Source organism: Bos grunniens, chromosome 9, assembly GCF_055505025.1.
Source record: "Bos grunniens cultivar Pamir isolate PY7600 chromosome 9, Bosgru_T2T1.0, whole genome shotgun sequence".
Classification (NCBI taxonomy): Eukaryota; Metazoa; Chordata; class Mammalia; order Artiodactyla; family Bovidae; genus Bos; species Bos grunniens.
The window spans coordinates 62,019,066-62,046,620 of NC_141173.1; the positions used below are offsets into that span (position 1 = coordinate 62,019,066).

The 27,555-nt window shown below is 41.4% G+C and overlaps 1 long non-coding RNA gene across 6 annotated transcripts; it reads right to left on the reverse strand.

Moving 5' to 3' along the window:
- Positions 1-192: 192 nt before the first annotated feature.
- Positions 193-27,197, reverse strand: LOC147366026 (uncharacterized). Of its 6 annotated transcripts, XR_015133143.1 has the most exons (5): positions 26,619-27,194; positions 6,997-7,116; positions 6,639-6,868; positions 4,048-4,145; positions 3,294-3,741 (listed from the first exon to the last, which is right to left on the reverse strand). It is a non-coding gene; the product is annotated as an uncharacterized LOC147366026 (long non-coding RNA). The 6 variants fall into 6 exon arrangements; XR_015133144.1 differs by lacking the exon at positions 3,294-3,741 and adding an exon at positions 193-684 and having other exon boundaries at positions 6,639-7,116; positions 26,619-27,197; XR_015133146.1 differs by lacking the exons at positions 3,294-3,741; positions 6,639-6,868 and adding an exon at positions 193-684 and having other exon boundaries at positions 26,619-27,188.
- Between the last annotated feature and the right edge of the window lie 358 nt (positions 27,198-27,555).

The window sequence follows — 27,555 nt, forward strand, 5'->3', positions numbered from 1 at the left end:
GATAGATTGTACTTTAAAAAAAATTTTATTTGGGGGGAGTTCCCCGATGGCCTAGTGGTTAAGATTTGGGGCTTTCCCTGCCATGGCCTGGGTTCAGTCACTGGTAGGGAAACTCTGCCTGGCAGGGCCAAAAAATACACACACACACATAAAATAATTTGTTATTTTTTTAATAATTTGTGGTATGTGGGATCTTTTTTTAAAAAAAAATTTCATATAATTTTATTTATTTTTGGCTGTGCTGGGTCTTTGTTGCTCCTTGGGCTTTTCTGTAGTTGCAGTGTGTGGGCTTCTCATTGCAGTGGTTTCTCTTGTTGCAGCTCCTGGGTTCTACAGCACAGGCTCAACATACTCCTTGGCATGTGGGGTCTTCCCAGATCAGGGATCAAACCGGTGTCTCCGGCATTGGCATTGGCAGGCAGATTCTTTACCATTGAACTACCAGGGAAGCCCAGTGTGTGGCATCTTTAGGTACTGCATATGAACTCTTAGCTGTGGCATGTGGGGTCTAGTTCCCTGACCAGGGACCGAACCTGGGTCCCTTGCATTGGGAGTGTGGAGTCTTAGCCACTGGACCACCAGGGAAGTCCCTGTACAAAAATTTTTTGAAAGCTGATTGGCAGCTCCTAATGTTTCCCAAACGTCCAAACCATTCGAGTCATCTTCCAAATCTCTTTGAGGTACCTACACAAAATGATCCAGATACCAGCTGTTAAAAGACAAACTGAGACGTGTTAAAGATTTTAAGAGTTTATTGGAGCAGAAATCAATTGGAATCAGGCAGCACCAAAATAGAAGTATTTAGTAGTGCTTTCCACCAATAAGAGCTAGGGGAAAGACTTACAGAGAAAAGGTAGATTCAAAGCAAGGAAATTATTTGATTGGCTACAGCTTACACTCCTGCCTTATATGGGAAAGCTTGCTTGGCTGTTTGTGACTGGTAGTCCTGAGGTTTGGCTTTCTTAACCTTGAGGTATTTATAGGTTCCAGTTTGGGTTTGCTTAGGCCTCTAAGGCTGGTGGCCCAGTGGTAAAGAATTGGCCTGCTAACGTAGGAGACACAAGAGACGCGGGTTAGATCCCTGAGTCGGGGAGATCCCCTGGAGTAGGAAATGACAACCCACTCCAGTATTCTTGTGTGGAGAATTCCATGGACAGAGGAGCCTGGTGGGCTACAGTCCATGGGGTGGAAAAGTGTCAGACACGACTGAGCACAGCATATCACTAAGGCATTTGGCCGCACCAGGTCTTAGCTGCAGCACACGGGGTTGTCTTTCTTCCTTGTGGCATATTTAGTTTGTAGCCTGTGAACTCTTAACTGTGGCATCTAGTTCCCTGACCAGGGATCAAACCCTGGCTCTGCATTGGGAGGGTGGAGTCTCAGCTACTTGACCACCAGTGAAGTCCCTTATTTATTTATCATTCTTTTTAAAAATTTATCTTATTGAAGTATAATTGACTTGGGGCTTCCCAGGTGGCTCAGTGGGTAAAGGATCTGCCTGAAATGCAGGAGACATAGGAGACACGGGTTCAATTCCTCGGTTGGGAAGATGCCCTGGAGGAGGGCATGGTTCCCCACTCCAGTATTCTTGCCTGGAGAATCCGCATGGACAGAGGAGCCTGGTGGGCTACAGTCCACAGGGTCACAAAGAGCTGGACACGACTGAAGCATACATGCATGTAGTTGACATACAGTGCTGTGTTAATTTCTGCTGATTCAGATATATATATATATATATTCTTTTCCACTATGGTTTATTAGAGGATATTTAATATAGTTCCTGTGCTACACAGTAGGACCATGTTGTTTATCTTCTCTATGTAAGTTTGTATCTGCTAGCCCCAAACTCTCAATCCCTCCTTCCCCCATCCATGGCAAACTTTAAATCCCAGACCATTTTTAAACCATTTAACTTTTGTTAATGTGTGTTCAGGAAATATTAATCTAAATAAAATGTAGTTTGTATAAAAAGAAGAAAAAAACCTGTCCTAAAAAAAAAAGAAAAAAACAGCAACAAAAAACCCTGTCCTTTAAAGTTAAACAATGTTATGCCTAATTTTTAGACCATTTAGAAGGCTGCAGAGCATGGTGATAAAACAGCAGAGGCCCTTATGTTAGACCATCTTGGTGAAGCCCCAGTGACTGCATTTACCAGCTCCGTGACTTTAGAAGAGTTATTTGACTCCTCTCTGCCTTGTTTTTCTTATATGTAAAGTGGGAATTTTACATATTCAGAATTGAGAAGTAAGTGAGCTCGTTACTATCCAGTAGATAACAAATGATATTCAGTAGACGTCAGTTTCATCATTATTAGTTTTTCAGTTTCTTTCTCTCTTCTGTCCTCCATTTGCACAGTTAAAGCCATTTACTTCTTTCTTTTAAAAAATACCTATCTTGATTATAGAATTAATATATATTAGTAAAAGATTCAGAGGATATATAAAAAGATAAAAAAGAGGAAATAGAAATTACCCACTAATCCCAAACCTAAAAGATATAACTGCTTTGAAAATGACCCTCAAGAAATCTATTACTAGCATTTCTGAGAAGTGTTTGAAACTTCCATTCTTTGGTTTTACGGAAAGAAAAATCTCCTTTCTAAGGTACTATCTCTCTTCCCTAGACTGCCTCAGTACAACTTGGTACACTAGTAGATGAACTTTTATTCACCATTTACAGCTTTCTTTGCCAAAAGAAATCAACTCATGATCCTCAATATCCACTCAGTTTCCCTCTGACAGGCTCAGAGGAATCCATCATTGTATTTTCCCATCTCCATGTCATCTGAGGAATAGGGACAGTGAGAGCTTGACAGGGCTCCTGGCCCCTGTGTTTAACTTGGGGACACTAAAGCCCTGGATGAACATGTGACATGCTGGAGGGCCTTGGTGGGGCTGGAATCAGAAGCTGGAGCACCTGATATGCCCTCCCTCCCCCCACACAGTGCAGCTGTGCAAAGCTGGACTCAGGAAGTCTGCCCTCCTTGTGGGTGGTTTCCCACGACTGAAACCACCAGGTCTGTGTGGGAGAAGCTGTTTTTAAAAAATAATGCGCAATCTCTGAACCCGGAAGAAGAGAGCTTGGGAGGAGAGATCTGATAGAGGCTGGTGGGCCCTCCTTCTCAGAAAAGGCAGGAAGAGGCCCTGAGGCTGAGGCAGGACATTTGCTAGAAAACACAGCGTTACTAAGTAACAGGGTAAAACCCACAGAACCACAGAGAGGAGTACACACGTTGAAACTGGGTGGCCTGTTCAAAGCTAGATTGGGTAATGCATCTTTGAAGGAAACTCTAGTTTTATTTTATTTTTTTTTAATTTTTAGGAAGAAAACGTACAAGGTCATCGTATTTGAAAATCTTATTAAGTAGGTGCTTCTTCCTCTAAAGTGAATATTGAAGGTCTAGATTTCCATCAGGCATACATCCTTTTAGAAAGATTTTCAGCACTGATTATTTCAATATGAATAAAAGTGAAATATTCAGGATCGTGTACAGAAAATTAAACGAGACATTTCCTCTGTGATTTCTATTCAGTCTTTTTAAAGAAAAGGCCACAACACTTTAGTAGTGTGTTTATATTTAGATAGTCAAAATTAACTAAGAGCATGCAAAGTGTTTGTCTTCCAGTAAACCTTCTGTATCTATTTATTTATTAACTTAAAATTTCTTTATTTATTTGGCTGTGTTGAGTCTTAGTTGTGGCATTCAGGATCTTTGCTGCATCATGCAGATCTTTCAATGTGCTGTGGGTGAAAGATGTGACATAAACTAGTTAGAACCTACTAGACCCAAGATGGTGAAAGATTTATTTCCAGTGGAACTTGGGCCTTCTTATTATATGCTCATTGCAGTACATCAGCTAAATGACTCAGCAACAAGGGCCATGACAGTTTTGAAGCCAATCATAAAAGGCCAAAAAGGGGGCGGTGGCCCAATTCCTGGAAATCCTCTCCCCTTCCCCAGATAACTGGAATAATCCTCCCACTCATTAGCCTATGAAATTACACAGCCCATAAAAACTAACCATGCCATATTTTGGGATCTCTCACCTTCCAAGATGGCTCCCACTCTGTTCATGGAGTGTGACTCTCTCTCAATACATCAATTTCTCGCCTATCACTTTGCCTTTTGCTGAATTCCTTCTGCACTGAAACATAAAGAGCATTAGTTTCATTAAGTCCTGAGACCAGGTGTGCAATTTCTGCTGGGAGATTGTGGGCTCAAGTCTCCTCCTAAGCCAGAAGTTGTGAGTTCAAGTCCCAATCTTAAGTGTGCAGTCTTAGCATGAGAGAAAGGGAGAGATCAAGGTGAATCCAAATGTTTGGACTGAGCAACTGATAAGCCAATCACTGCGATGGAGAAAACTACAAGAGGCACACGTCTGGGGGGTTGGGAATTGGGTATTCTGTTTTGGATATATACATTTAATAGGCCTGAGAAACATACACTGGCAATTTTCAAGCAGGCAATTGAATATGAATCTGGAGGTCAAAGGAGAGATCTGGCTGGAGATGTATATTTAGGAGTCACCAGCATGCAATGGCACCCCACTCCAGTACTCTTGCCTGGAAAATCCCATGGACAGAGGAGCCTGGTAGGCTACAGTCCGTGGGGTCACTAAGAGTCGGGCATGACTGAGTGACTTCCCTTTCACTTTTCACTTTCATGCATTGGAGAAGGAAATGGCAACCCACCCTAGTGTTCTTGCCTGGAGAATCCCAGGGACAGAGGAGCCTAGTGGGCTGCCGTCTATGGGGTCACACAGAGTCGGACACGACTGAAGCAATTTAACAGCAGCAGCAGCAGCATACTAATAGTATTTAAAGTTACAAGCTGCTTAAGATCATCTGGGGGTACAGAAAGAGAACAGGAGTGTCTGAGTACTCAGCCCTGAGACACTACATCCACAGAGGAGGAATTAGCAGAGAAGACAGGCCAGCCAGTGAGACAGAGTGGCAGTAAGAGCGAGTGCTATCTTCGAAGCCAAGCGAAGAAAGTGTTTTGGGGAGCAGAGGAAGATCAGCTGTGGAAACACTGGTTTGACTGTCGAAATTAACAACATGGACCTCACAGGCGATCATGACAAAAACAATGAAAAGATGATTAGAGGAGATTCCAAAGAGAATGGGAAGAGACAGATTGGAGACAGCATGCACTGACAATGTACATTTTCAAGTTTTGTTAAAAGGGAAGCAGATAGATAGGGTAGCAGCCAGTAAAGTGAAAGTGTTAGTTGCTCAATTGTGTCTGACCCTTTGCGACCCCATGGACCATAGCCTGTCAAGCTCCTCTGTCCATGGAATTCTCCAGGCAAGAATACTGGAGTGGGTTGCTATTCCCTTCTCCAGGGAATCTTCCCGATTCAGGGATCAAACCCTGGTCTCCTGCACTGCAGGTGGATTCTTTACCATCTGAGCAACCAGAAAGGGGATTAAAGTGAAACTGAGAGGTAAATACTGTTGTGTGCTAAGATGAGGATATTTTAAGACATATTCATAGACTGAGGAGAATGATCTAGTACAGAGGAAAATTTGAGTATGCAAGGGAGAGAGGAATAATTTCTGAAGCCATATCTTTGAGTAGGTTAGAGAATAGTGGGTCTAGCACCCAAGTGGAGGCAATGATATTGAACAGGGAGCTTGGATAGTTTATCTATGACTACATGTGATAGAGTAGAGGATAAGGCAGATGTGATAATGGGAGCTCCTAGAAGGCTTTTTTCTGGTTGCTTCTCTTTTCTTAAGGAAATGGGAGGTAAGGTCATCCATGTGAGGTTTAGGAGAGAAAGGAAGGTGTGAAACAGCTGCCTTGGAGAGTGGAAGAGTGAACGATGGGGGACAATGGGACAGGGCTGCCAGGTAGCACTAAGGGGACACCTGAGGTTAGTGGTCACAATTTAACGTGAACCACTCCACACGGTTGGTTGTTCTCCTCCAGCCACATTCAGCTGCATTGGTGCAAAGGTGGAGCTGATGGACAGTTGGTTTTGCCATGGGTTAGACTTTTACCAGGCAAGTTTGCTGAAGGGAGAGGTGTAGGGAGTAATGAATCATGGATGGAAGATAGTTCAGAACAGACATGAAAGTGTTATGGACAGTGGAATAGTTTGAGGATTAATGGATTATGGATCCCAGACAAAAAAAGAATTACTGAAGTCAGAGCTGCAAAGACTGGAGGCAGTGGTCAGAGAGTGGTTTGCTTAAGATGATTTTGAAGGCAGCTCCTGGAAGAGCTGACTATAGAACCTTAGAATTCAGAAGCTCCACAGACCAAGTGTTCAATTTCAGAGTACAAGGTGTTCATAACTAAAATTTTGGTATGTGCTGTAGGAATAGTTTGTGAAGAGAGGGGAAAAGGAGACAGTAATGAAGATGCCTTTGACAGAAGGAAATGGATTATCATTTTAAGCATAAAGGAAAAAAAGCCAGAATCAAGGTCACAGAGGTCCATGTGGGAAAGGGGAAAACTGGAAAGAGATTTGTCCCATACTTCAAGGTCATAGTGATTGATGTAGGCAGGTGAAGGGAATTGAAATCAATGTTAAAGCAAAAATAGAAATATGTGACACTGTTGATCCACGAGGGCACTTCGCACAGTTGTTGTCAAGAATTGTTGAGATGCTTGATTTCAAAGCACTTACTGATGACGTCAAGAGCTGTTTGGTCACTGGTTACCATGCGTGATAATGAGGCCAACTGGAAGGCCTCATTAGTCCCCTCCCTTCTCAGTGGTCATTTACTTCAGGGAAGATCAAGTAACAGTGAAACCACAGGATGAGTCGGAACAATAAACCACGTTATCTGGACACACTGTCTTCAAACACAGGCATCTGAGAGGATGGGCAGGAGACCTCTGGCCACTCAAAGAAAACTCGATAAAAGTTTAGTCAGTAACTTAGGTGGCAGACCTTTCTGTGGCTTATCATTTACTCTTGAAAATTATCATCTATTGAAAGATTCAAATAAAAATAAGCTCAAAAACGAATTCTTGGGCGTTACCTGGGAGGTCCAGTGGTTAGGACATAGCGTTTCCACTGCCCTGGTCAGGGATCTTACCCACAAGCCATCTGGTGGCCAAAAAACCCAAAGAATTCTTAATGTGGTGATGATCACACAGCTCTGTAAAAATATTAAAAGTTATTGAATTGTATACTTAAAATGGGTAAATTTCATGAAATATAAAATTACACCTAAAAAACCTTAAAAATCTGAATTCATATTTATTAAATATTATAACAACATATTTGAAAATTTAATTCAGGGTTGAGCTCAAAGTCATACTGACTGTTGATTTATTATTAAATAAAGCAGCCAACCAGGGTATAGCCCTAAAAAAAGGAAAATCCACTGGAAAAGAATTAGGTCACTTACTATGTGTTTCTAGTACTAGTTAATACAAACCAGCAGTGAAACTGTAACATCGCCCAGGATAATAACCAAAGTTTGTGTGAGGCTCCAGAAAATTCCTTCCTTGCAACACTTCTTGGCTAGCTTGCTCTTGCTCTTCCTGGTAACGTCCAGCCCATGCTGTCCCTGGGCTGGACTTCTCCTTAACCTTTCTTTGCTTGTCCCTTGGATGTATTTTGCTGCCTGGACTATAATTATTTTTTATACTGAAGCTCGTAGTTAACTAGAAGACACTAGTAGATTTTGCTGACAGGAAAAAGGCCAAGTAGGAACTTGCATGTAAATCAGCCTGCTAGTTAGTCATCATTCTCACCAATAAAACGACGTATCTGGAACGTGACCAATGAAACTCCATAACTGGAATGAGTGTCTGGCCTGGTTCCCGTGGACTTGGAAAGCCCGTAGTTCATACCCAAGTGTACAGAGGAGGGGCCGCTGCCTCATGATCTCTTCACAGCTGTTATTTTGAAATAATTATTCATGGCAGTGAGCTGTCACTGAATATTCCAGGCGTATGCCTGTGTTACGAAACAACATTTGATGTTTACCGCCACGGTGAAATGCTTAGAACACCAAGCAGTGGTAGGCGAACTGAAAGTCTCCAGTCAGGAGGGCTCCTTTTGGGAATAATTAAAATGAGCCGAGTCCTGCCTCTTTGCTTTGCCTCTCGTGATTCTCCCTGATCTGCTGCCCCGTTCATCTGCCCACACTTGTTCCCCAAGCCTTCCTGGAGTGCCAGCTCGAAGACAGTCTTTCCTAAGTTCTCACCCAGGTTCTTCCCCTTTAAGCATCTGTATGATTTAGGGACGTTCTTTTACCTTCTTCGGAAAATGGGACAATATTTCGCAAGGTAGTGGTTTGGCACTAGATGCTCAATAAAAATTAATACCTTTCCTGACTGTTTTAGGAGAGTAAAAATTATATCACATTCCTCTGAATGGAATGTACTTCACAAGTCAGTGCTTTATTTTAAGCTCCCTTGTACTTTTGCTCACTATTTCATGGACACTATATATCTTATACCCACAGTAAGCCTCAACCTTCCCAGGGAGATAGAAAACCTTTTACTCTTTTCTGAAGTCCTCTTGGAATGTCTACTTAGTCACAGAGCAAGAACATGCAGGTTTGGACTAGGCTGTGGTTGGTGGGCAGTTTACTTTGGTGACGTCACTGTTTTCAGTTCAGTTAGGTGGTGGTAGTAAGATCAGACCAGGTGGCTAGGATGTAGGGACCCTGTGATTGGGCTGTTGGACATGAGTCACTGGCAGACCACCGAGGAGGGTAATCTCTTGGCAGGATAGGAGTACAGTTTCTCAGAAAGTAGAAAGCTCTCAATGACTTTTACTAATCAAAATAGAAGGCTTTTCATACCATCTGATATGTGAAACTTCTACTGTTCTCAGTTTGTGCTCAGTTGCTCAGTCCTGTCCAACTCTTTGTGACCCCAAGGACTATAGCCCGCCAGGCTCCTCTGTCCATGAGATTCTCCAGGCAAGAATACTGGAGAGGGTTGCTACTTCCTCCTCCAATGGATCTTCCCAACCCAGGGATGGAACCCCAGTCTCTTGTGTCTCCTGAACTGGCAGGTGGATTCTTTACCACTGCACCACCTGGGAAGCTCCTTCTTAATTTAATGACAACCAGTAGCCATGCCAGAATCTTGAGACATGCTTAAATCTGCCCTCTTTACCTCCCTCACACCCATACGGATATTGTCAGCAAAATCCAGTTGATTCTACCTCTTCCATGACTCTTCTGATCGGTCTTCCTATCCTCCCAGGCTTCAGTGTAGGCTCCCATCAGCTCTTACCTGGATCTTGAGAATAACTTTGTTACTAAATTCACCCCTCTGTAATTTTCTTCCAAAATGCTGCCACCAGTGATCTTTCTCAAACAGGCATCAAATCAGGTTATCTTCCTTTGTAAAATCTTTTAAGGATTTGCCACTATTGACAGAGAAAATATTCCACACTCGCTCTCCCATCACCTTGACTCTCTGTCTCCCTTATAATCTTTATTCTCCATCATTCTTCCCTTCACATCCTCACCCCAGTTACAACTTGCAGGTGCTGTGCTCTTTCAGGCTTCTTGGCCTTTAATGTTTTCTTGTCCTGGAATGCCCTCTCTTTCATTTCTTTGACAGCATCATGCTTTGGAGCAGAGGCTCTGGGCAGACACCTTCATTTGATCCTGACTCCTCTGCTTGCCAGCTGAGATGTTGGGCAAGTTATTTTAAAATACTTTATATTATTTTATACAGTAAAGGGACTTCACAGATGTTAAGGATCTTGAGCTGGGTAAGTATCCTGGTTTATCCAGATGGGTCTGAAGTAATCACAAGGGGCCTTATAAGAGGAAGACAGGATGGTCAGAGAGATGAGAAGGCAGTGTGATGATGGGAGCAGAGACTGCAGTGAGGCAGCCGTAAGCCAAAGGTTGCTAGCAGCCTTGAAAAGCTGGGAGAAATGAGGAACAGATTTTCCTCCAGAGCCTCCAGAAAGAACCAGCCCTGTCACACACATTGATTTTTAACCTTTAGGACTCATTTCTGATTTCTGATCTCCAGAACTGTAAGAGAATACAGTGGTGTTGAATTAAGCCACTAAGAGTGTGTTAAATTGCTACAGCATTAACAGGAGATGGAGTGAATTCCATAACATTTACATATCTATAGCTATATATAATTTTAAATTCATATGTTTCCCCATTAGGCTGATTAGGTGTGTTTATTAGGGTCTGATGATTTTTTTTTTCTTCTTCGTGATGAATGTGAACAAATCCTTACTTCAAATTGTGTTTATTTCAGGAGGGTGAAGCCTTGGGTACCAAACTCTACAGTTTGGTACTTACCCAGCTCAAGATCCTTAACTTAACATCTGTGAAGTCCCTTTACTATATAAAATAATACAAAGTATTTTAAAATAATTTGCCCATCATCTCAGCTGGCAAGCAGAGGAGTCAGGATTCAAATGAAGGTACCAAATGAAGAATAGACAGAGACAAAACCCAGTTCAATAAGGGCTTGTCTGCCAAGGAAAAGTCAAGGTGCTCTTGCTTCTTATTAATATTTTAAAAACACCCCCTAGTACCATGTCTGCATGCCTAGCACTGTGCTTGGCACATTCTTAAACTCATATAAATATCTGATGAAGGAAAGGTTATGGTATCAAGTGTGTTTTTGTTTTGACTGGATTCAGTTCACGCCAGAATGGAGGCACAAGTTGTGAACTCTCCAATAAGGTTCTATCTCTGGCAAGGACAGGTCTGTGAGATATGTCAGAAAAATGACTGAAAACAGGTCTGGGGATTGTTGTAGAAAAAGAGAGGTGACTATAATCAAAGGAGTGCCTGGTCCTGGAATATTTTACACGATAAATATTTCATAAGATTTTGGTCTCTGTAGTATAAGATAGAGCTAGGAAAAAACCCAGAGAAGGATGTTAAAGATGATCAAAGTAGAAGGAATTAGGTAGGTATAGTAGTAAAAATAAAAAAGATTCTATTTGAAAAAAAAATTAAAAGTCTTAAATTCACAAAGAATAATCAGATTACTTTCTCAAATCTGAAAAAAAAAAAAAAGAAATAGGAAACATTTCATAAGCTTGAAAATCCTTCCACTAAAAATAAAAGGGAAATACCTCTCTATATAACACACATGAAAATATAGAATTCATTACTCCGAAAGGCTGTGCCTACCAGAAATGTAAATACTGCAGACAGAGCTGAATTAGGGGTCAAGCCAGGCAGCAGTGGCCTGAACTACCTCTAAGAGGCACAAATCATTGCTGAATACATTAGATTGTGGTGTCTGTGTTAATTCAGGTTTTCCAAATACAGCTTTTTACAATTTTACACTTGTAAATCGCCTGTCTCTGTTAAAATAAACAATGCCCTTGAGTGGAATTTAAAAAGTAAAACAAGAAAAATCTTACCATTTGGATTCATGTCTTTTGAAATGCTTTTGAATTACACATATAAGTAGCCTCATCAACTAAACTTTTGGATTGAATAGAATGAATGGCCTTAGTGCTATTTACCGTAAGGGAATGATTTATATTCTCATACACATTTTAATCTTTTTAATATAACTTACACAAAGTTATCTGGTGCAAAAAGTCACAAAAGGAAACTATAGAGAGAATAAGGACCACAGAAAAGGGAGAATCATTGTACAGATTGTTGTGAGGTCATTTAACATATGATTTTAGTATAAGGTAGGGATCTGATTTTATTTTCCAAATGACTAGACAATTGTCTCAATACTATTTATTAAATACTTTATCTTTTCTCTTCCCTGGTGGCTCAGATGGTAAAGAATTTGCCTGCAATGCCGGAGACCCATTCGATCAGGTCAGGAAGATTCCCTGGAGAAGGGAACGGCAACCCACTGCAGTATTCTTGCCTGGAGAATCCCATGGACACAGGAGCCTGGCGGGCTACAGTTCATGGGGTCACAGAGAGTCGGACATGACTGAGCGACTAACACTTTCACTTTATCTTCTCTCTAATGTTTTAAACACCATTTTGTTGTATACTAAATTCCCATATCATTGGCAGTTCTTCAGGTTCTATGTAGAAGTGAATTTGAAACCAATGGGAGGAGGAAGTCCATGACAAGAACAGGATTGGCTCCTAAACCGTCAGGCCACGGGAGTTTCCAGCAAGGCAAGGATGGGGACTTCCTAATGCTAGCACTGTACTTTTTTATATCAGGCAAATAAATTGGCAGCTAAATACTCTACATTCTATTAGTATGAATTGATTGAACACTGATTAGTCAATTTCAAGTTTTTTCTTTCTAAAATCTATAAAACAATATTACTAAGTCTTTGGTGCAGAAAATAAGGTTGGGCTATTTATTCTCCAGCTCCCTTCCTGTGATACCCCTTCAGACTGCTGGTGTCACAGCTCCTCTCTCTTGGATTCTGGTAACCTCCCTCTCCTTTGGACCTTTACTGCTGTTAGCCCTGGGTCCTTGCAGGATCCCTATATCTCTCCCACATTTTCAAAATAGGCTGGTGATATGCTGGTAGATAGCTGGGGCTGAGGGGTGTGGGAGAGACTTAACTTGTAGCACCTGCCACTTGCTCTGGTGTAAATATTCCTGTCATGGCCCATCTCAAGCTACCAGTGTGAACTCACTGAACACAGAGTTGGGAGGCAATGCTAAGAGGTGGCTTTTATAAACTGTTATGAGCCAGCTCCAGCACAGTACTCACTGAGATGGTCCTCTTATAAATGAATTCTTTCTAAATTATCCTAATTAGAGTGTGCCATCTGATTCCTATTGGGCCCCAAACTGATTCCAATACCATCCTGGACCATTGAATATTTAATCAGAGAGAAAAGAGCTCTCTTTTCTATAGCATTTCATCTGGGAGGATGTCAAACTAGAGCTTCAGAAGCTGAGAGCAAAGGCAACCAAGAGGAAGGCAGAGCTAAGAGACGGAGGTAGACAAATCCCGGCCATATCACCTCAGCCCTGGATTCTGCTGTGTGAGGCCTTTACCAAGCCCACAAAAGCAGAACCCAGAACCAAGGTCACCTCAAAAGCTGACACAGCCCCTTTGTAACCTTGCCAAAAGGACCCCTGATCATCACAAGCAGGCTTCCTGACCCATATTAGGCAAATACATCCACCTCCGTAGTCATCCTATAGTGCCCTAACCAACCACCTAACGCCAACCTTCTAGCAGGAATTTTCTTCATCTTGAAGTTCTAAAAATTGGCTACTAACCCATGAAAAGTGTCAACTTTTCCTGGCCTGTCAGGAGGTCAGCCTGCCTGTGCTTGCAGTGCCCACTTTATCTCTGCTCTTTGTTCTTAATAAATTCACTCCCTTCTGAAATACTCTGTGTCTGGAAATTCTTTTCCAACTCATTCTCAGATTGCCTCAACAGATAATGGCCATACTTATTAAAACTAATTTATTTATTTGACTGCACCATGACTTAGTTGTGGAATATGGGATCTAGTTCCATGACCAGGGATCTAATCCAGGCCCCCTGCATTGGGAGGGGGGAGTCTCAGCCCCTGGACCACCAGGAAAGTCCCGATACAGCCACACTTGAAGTGAACTGTGCCCTGGCCTTTTCAGGACCATGAACTAGTAAATTTTCAGAACCATGAACTAATAAGTTCTCTCTCTCTCCCCCTCTCTTTTTCTATTGATTTCTTTATTTTTGCTTAAGCCAGTTTCTCTTGGAATTTTACCACTTGCACATGGAAGATAGCTAAGAAATATACAATAGCACGGTGTGGTTTGGCCTTTGCTGCCTGTAAGCATCCTCCCCTGGCTTTCTGTACTCCAGCTTCACTGGTTTTCTTTCAGTCACTTAGAAGCCCCTTTGCTCTTCTGCTGCAATTGCTTTGCAGGTACCATTGCCCCTGCCTGGAACAGTCTTCCACCCTCTTTGCCCATTTAGCTCCTACTCATCTTTCAGATCCCTGACTGGTGTCATTCTGGTAGTTTGCTTCAACGTGGGTCCTGATGAATTATACCTTCTGATATTCATGTCCTTTTGTAGGCTCTTCCCCCTTGACTCTGGCTTGGTGCTGTGACTGCTGTAAACAACAGAATTCAGCACCAAATGGGGCTGTGCCAGTCCCGAGGCTAACTCTTAAGAAAAGCTGGAAACTTCTACTTCTGTGCTCTTGGAAGACTTGGGCAATTATAACAAAGGTCTGATTCCCCTGCTGGAGAGACCAAATGGAGAGGCTTCTCCTGAGAACCCTAGCTGTGTCCCAGCCTACGTGCCAGCTGCATGCAGCTGCATGAGTGACCCCTGAAAAGACCAGCAGGGCAATGAACTAGCTCCACCCAAATCAGGAAGTTATGAGCAAGTAGAATAAAAGGCTCCTCTTCTTCAAGATGGTTGCTTTTAGTCATTACATTTTGGGGTAGCTAGTTGTGTAGCAACGGATAACTGAGTCATCTGGAGAAAATGCCTCCAAAAAAGGAAAAGAAAATTTCTCCAACTTTCCTAGACCAAATCAATCCCCAGTTAGACATTATCAGAGTACCATGCACATGGCTTTCATGATACTCAGCATATTTTGTAGTGATGCATTTACAAGAATGACTTTTTTTTTGGTGTTCCTTCCCTTTGATAATTTCAGGATTATTGACCACCCCATCCCCCACCCTGGGGAAGGAACAAGCAATCTGCTGCAGTTTTCTTGCCTTGGAAATTCCATGGACAGAGGAGCCTGGTGGGCTACAGTCCATGGGGTCTCAAAGAGTTGGACATGACTGAGTGACTAACCAACGACAAAGGATTATTTACCCAACTTCAAGACATCAGTCCTTGTAATCATGGTCAACCACCTCAGTCTGCCCCATCCCAGGGCCTGGTTCTCTGCTTTTATTTGTGCTGAATCTGCCACTGATCCTCTGAATGTAGGTTCAGTAGAAGTTTTTACATAAAAGTTTAGCACAGCAAAGATTCCATATTCCTCTCCTCCACTCCATTCATGATTCTACTCTCAAGCGTTACCCACTATTAATTGGGAAACTAGATTAAAAAAGACTCATGGTTTACAGGTTTACAGTATTCAGATTTACACAGCAGTTTCTTCCGAATTATACTCAGGGGTATAAATCAGGGACTAACATCGGCACACTCACCAAGTACAGAGCCTTCCAATTCTAAAGGATTTTGCTGGTGAGTCATTAAGTTAAAAAAAGAAATTCATATCAGTAATAAATCTCTGGAGAAGTACTCTATGTTCTTTTGAAAATTGATTGTTTCTAGGTGGCTACTTCAACTAACATTATCCAAAAGATAAAGTTCTGTTAGAATATAGAATAATGCTTTCTGAGAAGTTGTTTCTATTTTTATTGTTTAAAGTTGAGACCTGGGTTCGATCCCTGGGTTGGGAAGATCCCCTGGAGAAGGCAAAGGCTACCTGCTCCAGTGTTCTGGCCTGGAAAATTCCATGGACTGTATAGTCCATGGTTATAAAGAGTAGGACTCGACTGAGCTTCTAAAATAGAAAAAAAGAAAAGAAAGTTGAGACAGGAGATTTATCATGGAATATACTTCCAAAGGACCAGAACTTGCAGTAAATTTACTCTGTTATTTTCATATTTAAAAAAGTGTTATAGATCATAAACCTCTGCCAGATTGGACATCTGGGTTGCTGTGTTTGTGGGGAAAGGGCATAAGAAGGCCTAAACATTAAGCAGCTTAGAACTGACTCTCCTGGAGTTACAAAGTTTCAGCCATGGTGACTGAAGGTATATGCTGCTGCTGCTGCTAAGTCGCTTCTGTCATGTCCAGGATTCCCCTAACCCATCCTCTCGCTCAAGTGCTCCATCAGCCTCCACAGATCTCACGACAAAGACCGTGCTGCCATCTTCTCTCTTTTGCTGTTGACTTTGCTCTAGTTCAGGCCTGTGGAATTTTGTGGTGGCCTCATAAGTGGTTTTCCTGCCTTCGGTCTCTTCACTCTGTGAGTGTGGGCTAAGTCAGTTCAATCATGTCAGACTCTTTGTGACCCTGTGGACTGTAGCCTGCCAGACTCCTCTGTCCATGGGATTCTCCGGGCAAGAATACTGGAGTGGGTTGCCATGTCCTCCTCCAGGGGATCTTCCCAACTAGGGACTGAACCCACATCTCTTATGTCTCCTACACTGGCAGGTGAGTTCTTTACCACTAGCACCGCCTTCACTCCCTCTACCTCTGAATCCATTTCTGGATTCACCCCACTGCTGGGGTGATTGGCCACTCCCTTTCCTAAAACCCTTCAAGGACTCACCATTCTCTGCTGCTAAGGTCCTTAATTCATGGTCCACAGATATTAAGCAGATAAGGGGCCAGGAACCCTTGGAAGATGTGCAGACAACTGACATGACTATGTCCATTCCTTGGGAGAGCATATATAGCCCTCGTAACAGTCTTGAAAAGGTCTGTGACTCCACACGAGGGAAGAACCACTGGCCTACAGGAGACAAGCAAATTCCTTGACAAGTAATGTGATTGTTGGAAGGGTGATGGAGGTGAAGAAAAGATGCTCTAAATACCACAGGCAAAAGGTATGATTTCCAATCTGGTAAATGTTGTGCTTAACAAAACTTGGGTGGGAGGAGAGATAAAGCAGGAGTTTGGGATTAACATATACACACTGCCATATATAAAATAGATAACCAACAAGGATCTACTGTATAGTAAAGGGAACTCTACTCAATATTTTGTAATAGTATATAAGGGAAAAGAATCTGAAAAAGAATATATTTATATGAATCACTGTGCTATATGCCTGAAACTAATATGACATTGTAAATCAACTATACTTCAATTAAAAAAATAAAAACAACAACAACAACAAAAAAAGCAAGACTTGGCAGCATCCTCCCCAAAGGAAAGCCAAAGCTTTCCTTGTCCTCAAGTTCCCATAAACACACCCTAAAATGATGCTGCCATGGTCTTCCCAGGTGGCACTGGTGGTAAAGAACCTGCCTGCCAATGCAGGACACATAAGATCCTCTGGAGGAGGGCATGGCAACCAACCTAGAGAATCCTCTGGATAGAGGAGCCTGGAGGGCTGCAGTCCATGGGATTGCAAAGAGTCTGGCATGACTGAAGTGACTTAGCATGTTTGCATACTGATGCGGCCACTGGGCCAGCATCCTTTTTGAGGAGAGACCATCCCAGTCCCTTTCAGGATGGCCAGCTGGTCTCAGAAGCTGATAGCTCTTCTGTGTTCCTGCCAGCCTCCTTCTGCAAACTATGAATTAACTTTCTCATGGTAGGAAGCACCCTGCCCTGGGGAGGATATGCACTTCTGCCTTTTCTCAGGTTGTAATAATGTAGCAGGCTCAGTACATTCCTAAGCAACCACAGTGGGCCCAGGTGGAATCCTAGAACAATTTCCAGTGACATCTGAATCTGACTTTCCCAAAGGGGATAGGGCTTCAGGTTACTGGAAGCTTTATCTCCCACAGGACACACAAGGCCCTTCTTAAACTGGCTACTGCTCCAGGTCTGACACGGGCCCTGTGTTCCAAACATACTAAAATATTCGAATCTTTCTGAACCAGCTGTGCACATTCATGACTCTGCCTCTGACATAACATCAGTCATTATCAACATCATCTCCAACTAAAACTCTGTGAGGTAGGTCATATTATCCGTAGTTTAAAATGAGGACCCTGAGGGACTTCCTGGCAGTCCATTGGTTAAGACTCTGTGCTTCAAATGCAGGGAATGCAGGTTTGATCCCTGGTCAGAGAACTAAGGGGGCTTTCCAGGTGGCCATAGTGGTAAAGAATCCATCTGCCAATGCAGGAGACTTGAGATGCGGGTTCGATCCCTGGGTTGGGAACATCCCCTGGAGGAGGGCATGGCAGCCAACTCCAGTATTCTTGCCTGGAGAATTCCCATGGACAGAGGAGCCTGGTGGGCTACAGTCCATAGGGTGACAGAATCCAACACGATTGAATCAACCTAGCACGCACGGAGAACTAAGAGCCTGCATGCTGTGACGCCAAAAAAATAACATGAGGCTGGTAAGAGTTCATTTCTTTGCCCAAATCTAACAAAAAAAGTGAGTGTGACCTAGAATTGCCTCTGGTGAATTACTTTTCCTGACAGCATCAGCTTGCCTTACTTCCTTGTAAAGCCTGCTCTGACTACTCCAGATATTAGGCATCCATTCCTTTATGTTTCCACTAAATCTTCAAACATTTTTCACCATAACAGTAACATATATTTATTATAGAAAGTTGTGAGAGCTAAAAATTATTCCTCAATAGTACATCTATCCCTGGTGGCTCAGATGGTAAAGAATCTGCCTGCAATGCGGGAGACCTGGGTTCCATCCCTGGGTTGGGAAGATCCTCTGGAGAAGGGCATGGCAACCCACGCCAGTATTCTTGCCTGGAGAATCCCATGGACAGAGGAGCCTGGTGGGGTACAATCCATAGGGTCTCAAAGAGTCGGACACGACGGAGTGACTAACACCTATCCAAATACAATCATGGTTATTTTTTAAAAAACTATTTTTATCCTATTTTAAGTACTTTCATAACTATACTTGTAGATTTTAAAATATTGCTTATTTTATGATTATGTGATATGATATTTTATGATTAGTGATTATGTGATGCATACATAATCACTATGTGTGCATCACTGGGTAGTCTACTTTTGGTGGGGGCGCTGGTAGTATTAGTGTAAACGCTTCCCTGTATTATTACACAGTTTCACAATACCTTTGCTTTTTCAGTTAGAATACTTTTGGATCCAAGTTAACAACTATCTCAGAATGTCCTGAACAATAAGGAATGCATCCTAATCACTGCTGTAACAAGAGCCACAGAAGTAGGGCAGGCTTCAGGCAGGCTATAATTTGAGTTTCTACTCTATTTTTCTGTAGTTCTCTCCTATCTGCAGTTGCTCCACACTCCCGCCATGGGCTGACATTGTCCTCAGGGCCCCCTCACATCAAAGCTGAGATAGCCTCTTCCTGGCTTGTGAAGGGGTGAAATGCTACCCTGATGATGGAATAAATTCCACTTTTAGGTCTGACTGGGTCAAACTTCAAAGCACTTGTAGATCATGTGCTTTTCCCTGGACATAGAATAGTTGCTGGGGGAATCTAACTCTAACCTTAAGCCTGGGTTCTTGAGCCAATTCCTGGCCACCCACTGAATGGACGGCCACTGTGTTTATTAGGAATCTGCCTTCGGATTCTGGGATAAAGTCAGCTTCTCTTGAGTCACCTGACTGCATGTATGAGGCAGGAACACCCAAAGAAAAACTGGGGCTTCTGTTAGAAAGGAACAAGGAGGGACGGACTATTACTCTTTTATTTTTATGTTTGCTAATTTGATAGGGGAGAGTTCCTCATTGCTGTTTTACCCTCCTGTCTGTCGTCTATCCCCTTCATGCCCGCATGTGGCACTGCCATATGAGATGGTGGTGGTTTCCTTGCTAGTCTCTGGACTTCTTATGGAGTATGAGCTTCTTAAGGGTAAGGAATCTGTAGTAGTAATACTTGCTCACTCAATATTTAGCAGATGTATAAATGTCAGTTGAATAAATGATTAAAGGAAAGAATGAATGAATGAATGCAGTGCAGAATGCATACTATGGCAGTCAGGCTTAAGATAACGTAATGACAGTCGCTCAGTCGTGTCTGACTCTTTGTGACCCCATGGACTGCAGTACACCAGACTTCCCTGGCCATCACCAACTCCCGAAGCCTGCTCAAACTCATGTCCATCAAGTCAGTGATGCCATCCAACCATCTCATCCTCTGTTGTCCCCTTCTCCTGCCTTCAGTCTTTCCCAGCATCAGGGTCTTTTCAAATGAGTCAGTTCTTCGCATCAGGTGGCCAAAGTATTGGAGTTTCAGCTTCAGTATCAGTCCTTCCAGTGAATATTAAGGACTTTCCTTTAGGATTGACTGGTTTGATCTTCTTGCAGTCCAGGGGACTCTCAAGAGTCTTCTCCAATACCACAGTTCAAAAGCATCAATTCTGCACTCAGCTTTCTTTATGGTCCAACTCTCACATCTATACATAATTATTGGAAAAACCATAGCTTTGACTAGACAGACCTTTGCCAGCAAAGTAATATTTCTGCTTTTAATATGCTGTCTTGGTTGGTCATAACTTCTCTTCCAAGGAGAAAGTATCTTTTAATTTCACGGCTGCGGTCACCACGTGCGGTGATTTTGGAGCCTAAGAAAATAGTCTCTCACTGTTTCCATTGTTTCCCCATCTATTTGCCATAAAGTAATGGGGCCAGATGCCATGATCTTCGTTTTTCGAATGTTGAGTTTTAAGCCAGTCTTTTCACTCTCCTTTATTTTCATCAAGAGCCTTTTTAGTTCCTCTTCACTTTCTGCCATAAGTGTGGTGTCATCTGTATATCTTAGGTTACTGATATTTCTCCTGGCAATCTTGATTCCAGCTTTCATTTCATCTAGCCTTGCATTTCACATGATGTGCTCTGCATATAGTAAGCAGGGTGACAATATACAGCCTTGACATACTCCTTTCCCAATTTGGAACCAGTCCATTGTTCCATGTCCGGTTCTAACTGTTGCTTCTTGACCTGCATACAGGTTTCTCAGGAGGCAGGTAAGATGGTCTAGTATTCCCATCTCTTGAAGAATTTTACACAGTTTGTTGTGATCCACATAGTCAAGGCTTTGGCGTAGTCATTAAAGCAGAAGTAGGTGTTTTTCTGGAAATCTCTTGCTTTTTCTATAATCCAACAGATGTTGGCAATTTGATCTCTGGTTCCTTTGCCTTTTCTAAATCCAGCTTGAACATCTGGAATGTCTCAGTTCACATACCATTGAAGCCTGGCTTGGAGAATTTTGAGCATTACTTTGCCACTGTAGTCCATCCACTAGGCTCTTCTGTCCATGGCATTCTCCAGGCAAGATTACTGGAGTGGTTTGCCATGCCCTCCTCCAGGGGATTTTCTCAACCCAGGGATGGAACTCAGGTCTCCTGCATTGTAGGCAGATTCTTGACCATCTGAGTCACCAGGGAAGCCCGAGAATGCTGGAGTGGGTGGCCTATTGCTTCTTCAGGGAATCTTCCCAACCCAGGAATTGAACTGGGATCGCCTGCACTGCAGGCAGATTCTTTACCAGCTGAGCTATCCGGGAAGCCCATGATTAAGATACAGAATGGTTTTATAATGAAGAAGAGAGACAGGGATTCCTTGTTTTTTTTTTTTTTCACCTAGCATTTAAGAAAGTCTTATTCTTCGCTACCTGCTGAGGTATACCACAGGGAGCAAGACAGATGATGGTTCTGCCTTCATGGAGCTTAGATGCTGATGCAAAAACATGGAGGGAAGGATGGGGTTGGTTTTACAAAGAGAACCTCAGGGAGCTATGGAGCTGAAGGCTGCTCTGGGCTTTGTTAAATTTGGAGCTGCTTCCCTTCTCTTTTCAGAATCAAGTCTGGCTCTGTCTAACAAGACAGGCAACTCAGGGCCTCCCACAGTAGAAAGCAAGCCACGGTTTTCACGGGTTCTCTGTTCCTGGTCACTCCGGTTTATCACTGCTGTTATAAAGGCACTGCTTCAGATCTCTGGCTGAAAAGCAAGCAAGCATGGTTTTTAAACCCAAACAGGCTTTTAATCGGGAATTTTTAGGTGTTACACACACTCCTACATAATGAGGAAGGGGAATGCCTTGCCTAAGGACAACTTACGAAGGTCACAGCCTGCCTTCTTTGAGAAGGAAATTCAGTGATTCTTGAGGGCTTCAGAGAAATTCCGGCCCTGGGAGGTGCTTTCCCTCAGTTCCTCCAGAACAGGAACCCCACCTACTTTGGGAGAGGAGGGATTACTTCTGCTTCATTTCAACAGAAATGACATTCGTGTTGAAATCCAAACGGTGAGCATGATGTTTCCAAAACAAGGAGAGGGTTGGAGGGGTGGGCAGTTTCCAGGCAAGGAAACAGAATGGAGGCTTTGGGGCCTCAGCAAGATCAACCCCAGGGCATTCTGGGAGCTGAAAGTTTCCTGTGTTTGGTGTGCAGAGTGAAAAGAGGGCTGTATGTGAGACTGCAGGGTAGGCAAGTGTGAGATCTTCTGTAGCCTTGCAACAGTGTGGTGAATTTAGGACTCAGGCTAGGTCAGAAATTAATAGGTCAAGGAGGGACTTCCCTGGCTGTCCAGTGGTTAGGACTCAGTGGTTTCACTGCCGTGGGCCTGGTTTCTATTCCTGGTCAGGGAACTAAGATTCTGCAAGCCACATGGTGTGGTCAAATAATAATAATTATTATAATAATAATAAATACAATTTAAAATTTTTTAATTAAAAAATAAAACTAAAGTCAAGGAATCACTGGGCTAGTGTGGAAGGCTATCACCGGAAGACTTTATATGTATAATTCTTTTGCCTTTAAGGTTTCATTATGTAATTAATTGTTGTTGCAAAATAGATTAAAATTTAATTTTTATGCCATATTAGAAGATTGGCTTTTTAATCCAACATTTCATTATAAAAGTTTTCAAACAAGGAGAAAAATGGAAAGAATTGCCTTTATTTCTTAGCTTTACTTTGTCACATATCTATCCATCTAGCCATTCCTCTCACCATCCATCAATCCACCTAATTTTTTGATGCATATTAAAGCAGTTAGAGACATCAGTCAAGTTCATCCCTGGACACTTCAGTATGCATACCATTTTCTAGAGTTTAATATTTGTTCATGGTTCTTTATATACAAACATCTTAAGTATTCCATTTGATGGGTGTTGATAAACATGTATATGAAAATTTGAAGTTTCAAAAAAGGTACAACTTTTACCAAAAATTATCATATACTGTTCAAGGCTTTTATAGTATATATGAAGTGGCATAATATCAATTCAAGATAGATTTTGATAAATTAAGGATGTATATTGTAATCTCTAGTCATCACTTTAAAAATATTACCTAAAGGGGAATTCCTGGGCAGTCCAGTAGTTAGGACTTGGTACTTTCACTGTCAAGGGTACAGGTTTGATCCCTGGTTGGGGAGCTAAGATCATGCAAGCTATGCGGCCAAAAAAACAAAAAGCTAAAAAGCCAATAGAGGGGATAAGCTAGTACACAAAAATAAACAACAATAACACACACACACATACATACAAAACCCAAACCAAAAAACCTCAACCCAAAAGAAGACCAAATTCAAAACAAATAGCAAAACAGGAGACTGAAATCTGCCTATAATGTGTGCATGCATATGTGCTAAGATGCTTCAGTCATGTCTGGCTCTGTGTGACCCTATGGACTGTAGCCCACCAGGCTCCTCTGTCCATGGCATTCTCCAGGCAAGAATACTGGAGTGGGTTGCCATGCCCTCCTCCAGAGGATCTTCCCAACCCAGGGATCAAACCCATGTCTCTTATGTCTCATGCATTGGAAGATGGGTTCTTTACCAGTACTGCCACCTGGGAAGCCCCACCTATAACATAAATACATCAACTTTGAAGGACTGAACTTTCCAATTAAAAGATAAAGATTGTCAGCCTGAATAAAAAGCAGGGCCCAACTATATTCTGTTTATAGGAGATACACTTAAATACAGAGACATACATAGATTTGTATTTTTAACCTTCTTTAATTTCTAACCTCTTTAATTTTTAAGCTGTTTCTCTATAGCATGCAAACACTAAGCATCAGAAAGCTAGTATTTCTGTATTTCCACATATCAGGCGAAGTAAATTTAAAGACAAAGAGTATTTTCAGGAACCAAGAATGATACTGTAACAATAAAAGGTAAATCAATCAAGAAAACATAACAGATCAAACTGTGTGATCACTTACCAGCAGAGCATCAAAGTATACAAAAGCAAAAATTGACAAGACAGAAATTGATCTGCCGTCGTACTTGGAGGTTTTAATACTTCTCTTTCAGTATGTGATAGAATTAATAGACAAAAATATCAGTGAGGATATACGAAATTTGAACAGCATTCTTACCAACTTGACCTAACTGACATATTTAGATGATCCAAAAATTGCAGAGTACACATTCTTTACAAGTGCATATCAGATATTCACCAAGATACTTTTTATGCTACCGGGCCATATGTGAAATTTAAAAAGAAATACTATTTATGAAAGCAGCACAACAAAATACTTAAGAATGAACAAATTTAACAAAAAATGTGCAAACATCTATACTGAAAAATACAAGTATTATAGAGAGAAATTAAAATCTAAATAGAGTAGAAATTGGGAACTGCTCATGATTAGAAGCCTTCATATTATCATGATGTCAATCATTCATAAACTGATCTAGAGTAAAAACCATCCAAATCAGAATCATGGCAGGGTCATTTAAAAAGAAATTTACAAGCTGATTTGTAAATTTTTTGTGAAATTTCAAAGGACAGAGAAAATGAGCTTTAAAGAGGATAAAGTATGAGAACTTTGTCAAACTTGTCAAATTGTCAGAATTTCCTGATTTCAAGAATTACTAAAAAGTTACAGTCATCAAGACAGATTGATGTTGGTGTAAATAGATCAATGGAACAGAATAGAATCCAGAAGTAGACTGACATTTTTACAGTTGATTGGTTTTCAAAAAAGGTGTCAAAGGAATCCAGTGGGAAAAATGACGATCATGTTAATAACACATGTGACTGGAAGAACTAGATAATGTATGAAAAAAACTGTCATTGTATATAATCACATTCGTAGTATGTATGTGTGACAAATTACAATTTTGAGCCTGTGTTATCCATGTCCTGGGAAATAAATTATGCATCTGTACTGCTATATTAGCTTTCTCAAGCCACATGAGTATTATTTATTATGAAAAACTTGTTAAGGGGCTGCAATAACATTGAAGACATAAGGGCATAGTTTAGAAAATAGTTTCTAATTCATTAAATAATGCTTTACTTCCTGGATGATATCATAAAAATGGCCTTCTGTTTTTACAGCAAATTTAATCCCTCCCTGTATATTCGTAGTAGCAGGAGAAATTTCCAATTTCACTCATGACCAATGATATATATTTGTGAAACTTCTAGCTGGATGGAGGGGCAAAGGCTATATCTCTGCAAAAATGAAATCTCATAAGCCAATAGCTGAAGACTTCTTTTAGATACTGGAAGAATCACATCCTTCATGTACATGGGAGGTGGCATTATTATTGTGACTAACAGAGGTTAATCAAACGGAGAAGTTCCTGCCCTAACAAGCTGGAATGTAAATGTGATTGTGGGTGCTAAGTCGCTTCAGTTGTGTTTGACTCTTTGCTACCCTACGGACTGTAGCCCACCAGGCTCCTCTGTCCATGAGATTCTTCAGGCAAGAATACTGGAGTGGGTTGTCATGCCCTCCTCCAGGAATCTTCTCAACCCAGGGATGGAACTAACGTTTCAAATCTGCTGCATTGGTAGGCGCATTCTTTACCACTAGTGCCACCTGCGAAGCATGTAAATGTGATTAAGTTTTGAAAATTTTTTCTTTTCCTACACTTTAAGAGGGGTTTCTTGAGGACAAAAGATGGGGCTTCTCTATGATTATCACACTCACATTCATCAGGCTGTGTAATTAAATAAGGCCTGATACTCTTCAGGGAATTCCTCCAAAAGGGCCCATTGATTCTAGAGAATCAAGCTGTAGCTGGAGTAACTGCACACTTCACTTTATTTTAATAATCCAGGAAAGTCTCCCAGAGCTGGGGTCAAAATTGCTTTCACTATGGAAGGTATGTTCTTTCTCCCATACAGTGCTAGACACGCACCATAAACTCTCCCTCTTTTTTCCTTTCTTTTCTTCTCTCTACAGTGTTTCCTCTTTTTATGGGCTGTGCAGGCGATGGCACTTCCATTACGCTAACGTCAGCTGAAATGTTCAGGTGACAGGGGGTTGACCAGATGACATTTCTGTTTAGTTAAATAACAGGCCTGCAGATACATTTAGAACACTGTTCCTGCAGTTATTTTCTCAACTTACCCATGAATGGCATGCATCATCTTTTAGGAAGGATTACTCTTGCAAGTGGGTCATAGCAATCATTTTGTTTTTATTCTTAGTTTGATATTTCTGGAGCATGTACCAAAGGTCAGGCTAAGTGCTTTCCTTACATTATCTAGTATAACCCTTATGACACCTTTTCAAATAGATACTTTTATTTCCTAATTTTATGATTAACTTACTTTATTATTATTATTTTTTATGATTAACTTACTTTAGGACAGAGAGTTGGGTGGTGACAGAATTGGACCTCAAACACAGATCTGAGCCCAGAAGAACAAGCTCTTAGAAACTTCTTCCAGTGCTCAGAGGATCACATAATTCTGATCTTACCTCAAATCCCAGATACCTGTCCATAACTCCCTGTGTTTTTACTATCAACCAGTTTCCTAGTTTGGGTAGAAAAACTGCACTAGGCTGCATGGGGTGAAATAAAGCAAAACATAAGAAATCGTCTTGCCTTTGGAGAACTTCTAATCTAGCTGAGCTCCAGTTAAGCAGTTGTTTTCCATTTAAGATGCACATGAGAATCATCTGCAAAACTTTAACAGATACTGATACAGAAATTCTGATTTAACTGATGTAGGGGGAGGTCTGAGCATCAGGATTCTAAAAACTCCTTAGGTGATTGGAAGGTGCAGCCAAGGTTGACAACCACCTAGTTTGAACAACAACAACAAAAAAAACCACCCATAAAATAACATCAAAACCACTACAATGTACAACATGATATATTCTTAAATGTATTTATTCCTTACCTTATTCCACAAAGGATATGACATGGCTAAACAAATTATTCGGTACAGAACAAATCCCACTGAAGGGCGCAGAGTTCCAGGTGCCTGTTAAATAGGCTGTCAAAGGGGCCAGGACACATGAGGTCAGCAGAGAAATAATTTAGGTACAGTTTTATTTCTTTGGTTTGCAAGGCAGCAGTGGCAGGTTTTAGGTGAAGTAGTCCTTAGAAAACACTGATTGGTCCAGATACTGTTTCTAGGTGGTTGATTGGTCCAATAACAGTTTCCAGGGAGTTGATTGGTCTGGAAGCTGTTTCCACGCTGTCAGGCCAGTAGATTGCCTTGTCTCCAAGGGTTACTCAATCTACAAAGTGATAACAGGCCTCAGAAGCTTGGGTGAAATGATAATTTTTTTTCTCATTACAGAGGCTTGTTGAAAAAAATGCCAGTATCTGAGGGATGACTCATAGGCACAGTGTACATTTCATTGCTCCAACTTCCTTAAGGGCTATGAATTGCTCACAAAGCACTAGCTTCCTAAATTACTTGTTTCACAAGTCGTGGAGTGGCCAGAGCTGTTTCACGAAAAATTTCCAGCTATTAAAAGGGCAACATTAAACTATTCAGTGCAGTTCAGTATTTGGAATATTTCCTATCTTTTCTTTCTCCTTCTCAATTGTTGTTGAGAAGTTAATATCGGTAGGGAAAAACAGGTAGCCTATAAAATGATGATGTAATAACAAAGCTAAGAAAAAGGGTAAAGTCTCTGTGCTTCTATAGTTTTAATATTGAATCATTTTTATTTTTGCATATTTTTATTCTAACCTAAGGTCAATATTATTTGAATGATAACATGTAAAATTTAAGGCCTGACTATCTAATCATATTTTTTTAAATGAAGCTATCAGTTTCTTTATTTTAGAGTGGTTTACCAAGTTCCTCAAAAGTATGATGTCAT